Genomic DNA, 10,352 nt, shown 5'->3' with positions numbered 1-10,352 from the left:
GCGATGCACGGGTCTTGGTTAATATTTATATATTTTTATTTTATTTTTATTAATATTTTATATAAATAATTAAATACTAAATATTGATTATATAATTATAATTTTATTATGTATAATTTCGAATTAAGTTCAAGAAGTATAAATAGTATATGTCTGATGAGATCTTATTCATAAATAATAATGTAAATGTTTATTGTTGGTAAGATTTGAACCCGAAAACTTGTATTTTTCTAAATTATAATATAAATCCGAGAACTTGTATTTTTCTAAATTATAATATAAATGTTTGTTGTTGACGGGATTCGATCTGAGAACTTGTAGAGTATATTTTTTAGTACATGAATCTAACGGCTCTGATTATCAACTCTTGTGATGAAAAGGGATAACTAAAATGAGGGTCAACCTACAAATTATAGGTATAGTATAGTATAGATATCCATACAATTATATTATATTAAAAAGGAAAACCGGGGCATTAGAACCTAGTTTGGACAAAACAACTGCGCTGCTTCCTTCTTTATAAATCATAACTCTTCTTTATAAATCACCATAGCTACCAAACTCCCGCCTACAACTTCTTTATAAATCACCATAGCTTCAAAACTCCAGCCTACATACAATCATATCATTCATCTAATCTTTTCCATCTCACCCTAATCTTTTCCATCTGTAAAATTTTACCCTATTCTTTTCCATCTACAAGACTCACGAGGTAACTTTTTATCTACAAAAATTACTCTCTGTTCCGAAAAACTGCAACTTAATGTCATTTTATATATATACACAAAAAATGAACAGTATTTATTTGTGTTAGGTGGATAGTGGAAAAAAATTAGCACGCAAGATGAGCAATTGAGCATTAGTGTACTATACCTGCAGCTCTATTTCAATTGTTTTTTTATTAAAGATCTTGAGCAGCATCTCTTATTTGTAAATAATGGTTATGTTATTGATTCAATTTGTGTATATTTATGTATTATTAACATTTTCTACTGTGTTGTATTCAGATAGTTACTGGCAAGTAAAAAGGTAAGCTTGTACTTGTATAGAAGTTATTCACAAATTCTATCACAGTTTTTGAAATAAGAATAGCTGTGTACCATGTATGTCGAGTCAAAACATATCATTCTCTAGTCAGTAGGCAAGATCATCTTTGAGTATGCATGTTGTGAAATTTCGCGTATTGAACTCCAGAAGTAGAAGTGATTAAGGTTCCTTTACTCTCAAAACAGCAAGCCACCATGCATACACAAGATAATAACAGAATAAGAAAAAATATGCAAACCTCGTTACTTGTTTATTAGATAACTAGAATGTATTTAACCCCTGTAATCACCGATGTGACAAGTTGCATTGCATTAGGCGAAAGATAACAAATTCATCACATCCGGTTACTTGTAGCTTGCAATAATGCATGAGATGATTCTAGTTTATCGGATATCGTGTGATAGTCATTGTTTTCCTAAATTAAGTACTTATAAACTACCAAGAGATTTCAAAACCCTGCGCTACTGAATTTACTTTAATCTTCAGTATCATAAAACTGCAACTTTTTAGGCTCAGATGGACATGTCTCTACAACCTGACTTATTTCATGGTGTTTTCCAGTACCTGAATGATAGGCTCATGGGTGACGAGGAGGATGTTGGCATGTTACGCGAGGAGGAATTCAAGGCGAAGGAGCAGTCCTTTTATGATGAAGTCCAGGAGCAGAGAAGGAACGTGGTTGGCTTGAAAAGGTTTCTACACCAGTGTGCACAAGTATCAAGTGGTGATAATGCAGCTGCTAAAGAAATTATTAACAGGATTTTCCAACAATCTTCGCCACATGGCGATGCTACCGAGTGACTGGGACATTACATGGCTAATGAGAGGTTCATATTCTTGACTTTGGAATCCCTATGGGTTCCTATCCAGGGTTTTTGCAGCCTGGTACAAGTGGATGGTCCAAATGATGGAATGGACGAGTACTTTATGGTCTGTCTGTCCTTGTGGAAAATTGATGGTCACTAAGTTTCACATTTTAACAATACATTGTACAGAATTGATCGAGTAAATAGATAAAAGGATTATCGATTTCACGTATAAAGTCTTTTGTAATTGATCTTTGTACTCAAGTAAGTTGGGTTAATTAGACCATTAGTGGCACATATGTTCCTGCATATAAATTTTAACACTCGCATTCATTCTTGATACAAGAGATTCTTGATACAAGAGATGGATACCCGGATTAGGAAATCTGGTTTCGTGTAGATACCTTTGCCAAAGGAGATCATGGAAGAAATTGAAGTAAAGGGAAGGCTGCAATATCACCAGAAGTTTTTTGCACTCGAGGAAAACAACCGGATGGTCCAAGGATGGAATGGATGAGTACGTTATGGTCTGTCCTTGTGAAAATCTTATGGTCACTAAATATCAAATTTTGACAATACAGTGTACAGAATTGATCGACTAAATAGATAAAAAGTCATTGATTTCATCTATAAAGTCTTTTGTAATCGTTAGTAAGGTGGGTAAGTTAGACCATTAGTGGCACATGTTCCTGCATAAGAATTTTAACACCCTAATTCATGTATCAAGGAATGTATATAGGTATCCCAAAGTGTTTCCTAATTTCAAATATAAGTAAAATTATTCTTACATGTCAGAATAAAATAGTCTTTTTGAATTAGTGGATCTCCATTCTCCACAACTTGACTTGCCAGATTCTCCATTTACATGTTAGACATATATACTGAGACTCTAATTAAAGGAGAGATTAATGACTTATGTATAGTAATTATTTACAAATATAACTACAATTTTGTACTCATATTTGATTCAGCATTGCAGCTTCTAGCACCTTCTATAAAATCATATCAGCTGACTTCTAGAAATGTAAAGAACTACAACCATTTAGGCACAAGGTACAGTGCAAGAACTTTAAACCATAGTGGGGACAAAATTGACACCCATATTAATTATCACATTTCTCATCTTGTTTCTGTCTTCTTCAGAACAAATTTGGATTAATCCAAAGTATCTTCCATTTGGTCAAAACAAGTAAACAGTACTCACATACACTCTTAATTTTTGAATTAGGTTAGTATTTATATCAATAAATATTTAGCATATTGTTTAGTCTTTGTATGCTGATGCAGAGCAGATGTGGAAAGGTGAGTTGGAAGTTTAGCCTTGTGAGACCAGCCTGCTTTTGACACCAAAAATTAAAGGCTAAGAAGATTGAAAGGTAAGCCTTATGTAGCTTTCTTATCTGATGCTGTAAGCCTAATTCAAATTAAGTATGTATGTGTGCTTGTATGATCTAGCATTGAAGCTTGTAGCACCTTGGACAAAAACATAATAAGGTGAAGTTGTGATTATGTGTGAAGAAGAACTACAATTGTTAATGAACAAGATAACACATAGAGGAGCAGTGACATTCTTTGTGATGCCAGCATACTTTAATAGAGTATATAACAATATGATTAAGGAAAGCAAGGAGTAGATTCATCACATGCAAGTCATAAACAGCTGGTGCAAAAGTTTCAAATGCTTATCTGGATTGCCGTCACTCTTCATATCTTTTTCATCATGCATGTTTCTTTATGTTTTCTAGCATCCTTAATATCTTATCTTGATGTTTAATGGAATGTTTTGTGGGGCAGCCATAAAACTAAGCCATGCAAGCTACCTTCAGACTATTACAAATTTTCTATGATGTTTAACTATAATTTAATGGAACACTATTGAATGTACTATAAATTTTCTATGATTATTATAATTTTAGATACAACATACTGTGTCATGACACAGTCTTAAAACTGTTTTTTCTTAGTGTAAAGTTTGTGCCACAAGAAAAGTTGTTTATGACAGCTGGCTCCAAGTTCTGACATATTTCATTTTCTTTTCTGAAGGTCCTGTTGATTTGTAGATATGGAGTATAAAATGTCCAAATTTGCAGTGCTTCATACCATCTGAATCATGGTGAACCGCATATATAAACAATTTGACATCTTCAAGTACAACAAAATATTTACATCAAAGTATAGAAAGTCTCTGAAACAGAATTGGTCATCATAGCTAGGCTATCACTTGGAGCTTGTTTGGTGCTTGCTTCAAGAATCAATGAGAAATGTTATTAGAATGTGTGGGTGAAAGGTGTTGGAAAATATGGGTATAAGTCCAATATTGGTAAGTCATATTTTTGAGCATTATGACTAAAAGATGTGTGAGATATGATGATATTCTCTTAATAATGGAAATTATTATTTTCCATTAGAATTTGGCTCAAATATTATGGCATAAATTAATTTGATTTTGTTTCAGATTAATTGATATGGTGTATGTCTTGATATATTTAATCTGATTCTGTTTCAGATTATTTATGGAATAGAGTAGCTTGCAAGTATTACAACGATTCCATAATTAATGATATTTAATTATGGAAAAGAGTAGCGCACAAGTCTATCTACACCTATATAAACACCTCTAAGGCGTTAGGGTTAGACACAACAAAAACATATTCGCCTCTAAACACAAATCTCTCTCTCTCGGTGATAGTTTCGTGCCCGTTCAAGCTCGCTAAAGGTGCTCGTTATCCGTAACGCCGCCGCTACCTCGTTTTATCCTGGGAGGCTATCGACTCGCACATACGGTGAGAGGCGAAATAGCTTTAAGGAGACAGTTTCAACTGGACTCGAGGATCTCTCTTCTGTTTATATCTTTTCTTCCTCCGTTTGATTTCGTTTACTCACGCACACACTTGTTTGATTATTTGTATTAATCGCAGATTGTTTTCACAATCTTAAAGCTATTTATTTTATATACATCTGTGACTGATACATCTGTATCTGCTTGTTTTGTTGAGTAACAGATCGATGGAGAACCAAACTGTGAACGATTCGATGAATATGACGGCTGATCCCAACGCACAGATCACTGGATCTGATGGGGTTCACCAGCAGCCGATTAACCCTAACGCACGGATCGTACGATCTGATGGGGGTCAAACGCCTGTTGGACATGTGCCTTCGGGACATGTGCCTTCGGGACATGTGCCTGTGGGACACACTGTCATTGGACAGTTTAGTGTTCCTCTTGGACAGATATCGGCAGGATTCACTCCTCCGATCATACCTGCGGTGCCTACTGGTGTGCATACACCTGTAGTACAGACGCACGTACCATCTGTTCCACCCGTGGTGCCTGCTGCACCTGTTATGCCAACTGTGCCTGCTGCACATGCTGAAAAACTTAAGAAGTTCAACGGAACGAACTTCAAACGTTGGCAACAAAAGATGCACTTTTATCTGACCACGTTGCATATGGATCGCTTCCTTAAGGAAGAACCACCGTTGCTCACTGCTGAGAGTAACATGCAGACTGTGTATGCTGCTGATGCTTGGAAGCACTCCGACTACATCTGTCGGAACTATGTGTTAAATTGTTTGTCTGACTCGTTGTATAACGTATACAGCGCAAAGCCAACAGCTAAGGTCTTATGGGAGTCACTTGACCATAAGTATAAAACCGAGGACGCTGGGGCAAAGAAGTGGATTGTTGGCCGCTTTCTTGATTATAAGATGGCAGACTCTAAGACTGTGGTCAGTCAGGTGCAGGAACTGCAGGTGATCATTCATGACATTCATGCTGAGGGAATGGTCATAAGTGAGTCTTTCCAAGTTGCTGCTGTTATTGAAAAGCTTCCACCTGGATGGAAAGATTTCAAGAACTACCTTAAGCACAAGCGAAAGGAGATGTCTATGGAGGATCTTATTGTTAGACTTCGTATTGAAGAAGACAACAGAGGGTCCGAGAAGAAAGTTAACGTTGCCACTGAGAAGGCAAACATGGTGGAGCATGCTCAAAGCTCCAAGCCCAAGAAGGCTAATTCTGGTAAAGGGGCAAAGCTGGCACCCAAGGGAGGGATTTCGAAGTCGAAATTTCAAGGGAAGTGCTACAACTGTGATAAAGTTGGTCATAGGTCTTCTGACTGCAAGAAGCCCAAGAAGCCCAACAAGAAGAAAGAAGCAAACATGGTAGAGAATATCTCCAAGGAGATGGGTGACATAGACCTCTGTGCTACGGTCTCTGAAGTGAACCTGGTCGGTTCTAATCCACGTGAATGGTGGATTGATACTGGTGCTACTAGGCATGTTTGCTCAGACAAGGCGGTTTTCTCTAGCCTCAAAGCTTCCGATGTTGGTGAGAAGCTCTACATGGGGAATTCAGCAACTTCTACCATTGAGGGTGAAGGCACGGTGATCCTGAAGATGACCTCTGGGAAGAATCTGACTTTGAAGAATGTACTTTATGTGCCTGATATTCGCAAGAACCTTGTGTCTGGTTCTCTGTTGAATAAGCATGGCTTTTGCATTGTAATAGAGTCAGATAAAGTTATTTTGTCTAAGAGTGGTATGTTTATAGGCAAGGGTTATTTAACTGATGGGCTTTTTAAGCTCAATGTAATGTCCGTTAAGGACGATAATGAAATGAAGAATTCTTCTGCTTACTTGCTTGAGTCTCCTAATTTATGGCATGCTAGATTAGGACATGTAAATTATGACACTTTACGACGTTTAAGTGCAAAAGAATACATACCTAAACTTACTATCGATCCAAAACATAAGTGTGAGACTTGTGTTGAGGCAAAATTAACGAGATCATCATTTAAACGTGTGGAAAGGAACACCAAAGTGCTAGACCTAATACATAGCGACATATGTGATTTAAAATTCGCTCCAACAAGAGGAGGAAACAAGTATTTTATTACATTCATTGATGATTGTACAAAATACTGCTATGTATATTTGTTGAAAAGCAAAGACGAAGTTATAGATAAATTTAAAATCTATAAGGAAGAAGTTGAGACACAACAAACTGAGAAAATCAAAACGATACGAAGTGATCGTGGAGGTGAATATGTTGAACCGTTTGGGGAATTCTGTTCACAACACGGTATAATCCATGAGGTCACTGCACCATACTCCCCTCAGTCAAATGGTGTGGCTGAAAGGAAGAATCGCACTCTGAAAGAGATGATGAATGCGATGTTGTTAAGCTCTGGGCTCCCACAATCGATGTGGGGAGAAGCCATCTTAAGCGCAAATAATATTTTAAATATTACGATGCGCAAGAATAAGGATGTAAGTCCTTATGAAATATGGAAGAAAAAGAAACCAAGTTACCAACACCTGAAAGTGTGGGGGTGCCTTGCAAAGGTACTGATCCCTACACCGAAGAAGGTGAAGATAGGTCCTAAGACTGTGGATTGTGTCTTCATCGGATATCCTCCACACAGCACTGCATATCGGTTTCTTGTTCATGAATCCAAGATTCCTGATATTCAAAAGAATACCATTATGGAATCAAGAAATGCCTCATTTTTTGAGACGATGTTTCCCTGTAATCCAGGAAACCAACAACCTACGACGTCTAAACGATCTCATGAGTCTGTAGATGACGATAATGAGAGTGACGAAAGTGAAGACGAAAATGTGGGGGTAGTGAGAAGGAGCAAAAGACAACGAACGGAGAAATCCTATGGGTCTGATTTTATGACCTATTTGCTCGAAGAAGGTGACCCAAAAACTTATAAGGAGGCGGTTACCTCACCTGATGGGCCTATGTGGAAAGAGGCCATCAAGAATGAAGTTGATTCAATTATACAAAATCATACTTGGGAATTAGTGGACTTGCCAACTGGTTGCAAACCATTAGGTAGCAAGTGGGTTTTCAAGAAGAAGTTGAAAACTGATGGCACTATTGATAAGTATAAGGCCAGACTTGTAATTAAAGGATACAAGCAACAAAAAGGCCTTGATTACTTTGATACATATTCTCCTGTAACGAGAATAACGTCCATAAGGATGATGTTTGCTATTGCTGCAATGCGTAATCTAACTGTACATCAAATGGATGTGAAAATAGCTTTCCTAAATGGAGACATAGATGAAGAAATCTATATGGAACAACCTGAAGGGTTTGTTGTCCCAGGACAAGAAAGGAAAGTGTGTAGATTGGTGAAATCATTGTATGGTTTGAAACAAGCGCCTATGAAATGGCATGAAAAATTTGATGAGGTTGTGCTGGCCAATGGTTTCAAAATCAATGAATGTGATAGTTGTGCCTATTACAAGGATAACGAGAACAGCTATGTCAAGGAGAATGACAATGGCTATGTCATGATGACACTATATGTAGATGATCTACTTATTGCTGGAAGCAATGATAAAGTTATCAAATCTACAAAGGATATGTTGAAATCAAGGTTCGACATGAAAGATATGGGACTAGCAAATGTAATTCTGGGAATTCAAATTTCTAGAACATCAGAGGGTCTCGCATTAAGTCAACCACATTATGTTGACAAGATCCTTGAGAAGTTTCTTAAGGATGACTTTGAGAAAGCTAGGACACCTGTGGATATGACTTTGCACCTATCCAAGAACAAAGGTGTAGCTGTTTCCCAATTGGAATACTCGAGGATAATTGGTAGTCTGATGTACCTCATGAGTTGTACAAGACCAGACATTGCATACTCAATTAGCAAGTTGAGTAGGTTTACGAGTAATCCGGGAGCTGATCACTGGAAAGCGATTATAAGGGTACTAAGGTACTTGAGGGGAACTCGAGACTATGGACTGCACTATGGCAGATACCCAGCAGTATTAGAAGGATATACTAACGCAAATTGGATATCTAGCAAGAAAGCACTTAAGTCTACGAGTGGCTACGTGTTTACATTAGCTGGAGTGGCAATATCATGGAAATCCTCAAAACAAACGGTGATAACTCATTCCATGATGGAAGCTGAGTTTGTGGCACTAGATAAATGCGCCGAAGAGGCTGAATATCTACGTTAGTTTCTAGAGGATATTCCAAGATGGCCAAAGCCTGTAACTGCAATAGGGATTCACTGTGATAGTCAATCCGCTATTGGCAGAGCACGATGTATAATGGAAAGTCTCGTCATATACGACGACGACACAGTTCCATTAGACAATTGATCTCAATCGGAATTATCACTATTGACTATATACCGTCAAAGGATAATATCGCGGATCCACTAACCAAAGGGTTATCAAGAGAAGTGGTTGAGAAATCATCGAGAGGGATGGGCCTTAAGCCTATTGCTTAACGGCATCATGGTGGACACCCAACCATTGCTGACTGGAGATCCCAAGAACTTGGTTCAATGGGACAACTAAATCATGATGACCAAATCACTGTGGGGGTAACCCCTGGCCTGTTCCTATGATGAGGAAACAGTGAGACCTGTAAGGTACGAGGTTAAGCTTTGAGCCTTTAATGATCTTTGATGAATACATGGAGCTCAGGAGTGAACGCATGGAATTCAGTTGAGTAAACGCGGGTTACTCTATAAGATAAAGATCGCCTATGTGGGAGAGAAGTGGGGCCGCTTCAAAGGAGAATTGCGAGGCACAATTCTTTAGAAACTTCTGCAGAACCAGGACGATGTTCCATGGCCAAAATGGACATACTCATGAGAGCTGAACGAGTCAAAAACGATATAGTGATAAGTATATCATCGTTTATATAAACGGTCGAACAGTTCAAGGACAAGCACGTCTACTGTCTACCAGTAAAGTCGGTATGTTTACTCGAGCGAAGGTTCAAGGAGCATTCTCTACCTATCGTATGCTATATCTGATCGAAGAAACTATCACCAAGTCAAACTCCGTGTCTGTCTGTCTGTCTGGTGTGTGCTACTAAGATCACCAATCTCACCCATGTGGGGGATTGTTGGAAAATATGGGTATAAGTCCCATATTGGTAAGTCATATTTTTTAGCATTATGACTAAAAGATGTGTGAGATATGATGATATTCTCTTAATAATGGAAATTATTATTTTCCATTAGAATTTGGCTCAAATATTATGGCATAAATTAATTTGATTTTGTTTCAGATTAATTGATATGGTGTATGTCTTGATATATTTAATCTGATTCTGTTTCAGATTATTTATGGAATAGAGTAGCTTGCAAGTATTACACCGATTCCATAATTAATGATATTTAATTATGGAAAAGAGTAGTGCACAAGTCTATCTACACCAATATAAACACCTCTAAGGCGTTAGGGTTAGACACACCAAAAACATATTCACCTCTAAACACAAATCTCTCTCTCTCGGTGATAGTTTCGTGCCCGTTCAAGCTCGCTAAAGGTGCTCGTTATCCGTAACGCCGCCGCTACCTCGTTTTATCCTGGGAGGCTATCGACTCGCACATACGGTGAGAAGCGAAATAGCTTTAAGGAGACAGTTTCAACTGGACTCGAGGATCTCTCTTCTGTTTATATCTTTTCTCCCTCCGTTTGATTTCGTTTACTCACGCACACACTTGT

The 10,352-nt window shown here is 37.7% G+C and overlaps 1 long non-coding RNA gene across 1 annotated transcript; it reads left to right on the top strand.

Moving 5' to 3' along the window:
• Positions 1 to 514: 514 nt before the first annotated feature.
• LOC141701982 (uncharacterized) lies at positions 515 to 2,445 on the top strand. Its single transcript, XR_012566962.1, has 2 exons — positions 515 to 712; positions 1,609 to 2,445. It is a non-coding gene; the product is annotated as an uncharacterized LOC141701982 (long non-coding RNA).
• The last annotated feature ends 7,907 nt before the right edge of the window (positions 2,446 to 10,352 follow it).

The sequence above is a fragment of the Apium graveolens genome, unplaced genomic scaffold (assembly GCF_009905375.1).
Source record: "Apium graveolens cultivar Ventura unplaced genomic scaffold, ASM990537v1 ctg4483, whole genome shotgun sequence".
Lineage (NCBI taxonomy): Eukaryota > Viridiplantae > Streptophyta > Magnoliopsida > Apiales > Apiaceae > Apium > Apium graveolens.
Note: the sequence above shows the minus strand (reverse complement) of the source record. Positions and strands in the feature narration are given on the sequence as shown.